This window comes from Physeter macrocephalus, chromosome 11 (assembly GCF_002837175.3).
Source record: "Physeter macrocephalus isolate SW-GA chromosome 11, ASM283717v5, whole genome shotgun sequence".
Taxonomy (NCBI): Eukaryota; Metazoa; Chordata; class Mammalia; order Artiodactyla; family Physeteridae; genus Physeter; species Physeter macrocephalus.
The window spans coordinates 155941339-155942240 of NC_041224.1; the positions used below are offsets into that span (position 1 = coordinate 155941339).

At 43.2% G+C, this 902-nt stretch overlaps 1 protein-coding gene across 8 annotated transcripts in view; it reads left to right on the top strand.

Annotated features, from left to right (window-relative positions):
• The window catches only part of TTLL5 (tubulin tyrosine ligase like 5), a 332702-nt gene that overhangs the window by 297062 nt on the left and 34738 nt on the right, over positions 1–902 (top strand). The gene's annotated exons all lie outside the window — the stretch shown is intronic.

Here is a 902-nt window from a genome sequence, read left to right on the forward strand (position 1 = left end):
ATCCCACATGCCGCGGAGCAGCTAGGCCCGTGAGCCACAACTACTGAGCTTGCACCTCTGGAGCTTGTGCTCCGCAAGAAGAGTGGCCCGCGCACCGCGATGAAGAGTGGCCCCCGCTCACCGCAGCTAGAGAAAGCCCAGTCTGGGAAGATCCCACATGCCGCGGAGCAGCTAGGCCCGTGAGCCACAACTACTGAGCTTGCACCTCTGGAGCTTGTGCTCCGCAAGAAGAGTGGCCCGCGCACCGCGATGAAGAGTGGCCCCCGCTCACCGCAACTAGAGAAAGCCCACGCACAGAAACGGAGACCCAACATAGCCAAAAATAAATAAATAAATAAATAAATAAAATTTTATAAGAATAGAAATCAGTTACAGGGAAAAAAACGTAAAAAGCACAAACACATGGAGGCTAACCGGTACGTTACTAAATAACCAAGAGATCACTGAAGAAATCAAAGAGGAGATCAAAAAATACCTAGAGACAAATGACAATGAAAACACGACAATCCAAAACCTATGGGATGCAGCAAAAGCAGTTCTAAGAGGGACGTTTATAGCTATACAAGCCTACCTCAAGAAACAAGAAGAATCTCAAATAAACAGTCTAACGTTACACCTAAAGGAACTAGAGAAAGAAGAACAAACAAAACCCAAAGTTAGCAGAAGGAAAGAAATCATAAAGATCAGAGCAGAAATAAATGAAATAGAAAGAATAGCAAAGATCAATAAAAGTAAAAGCTGGTTCTTTGAGAAAATGAACAAAACTGATAAACCGTTAGCCAGACTCATCAAGAAAAAGAGGGAGAGGACTCAAATCAATAAAATTAAAAATGAAAAAGGAGAAGTTACAACAGACACAGCAGAAATACAAAGCATCCTAAGAGGCTACTACAAGCAACTCT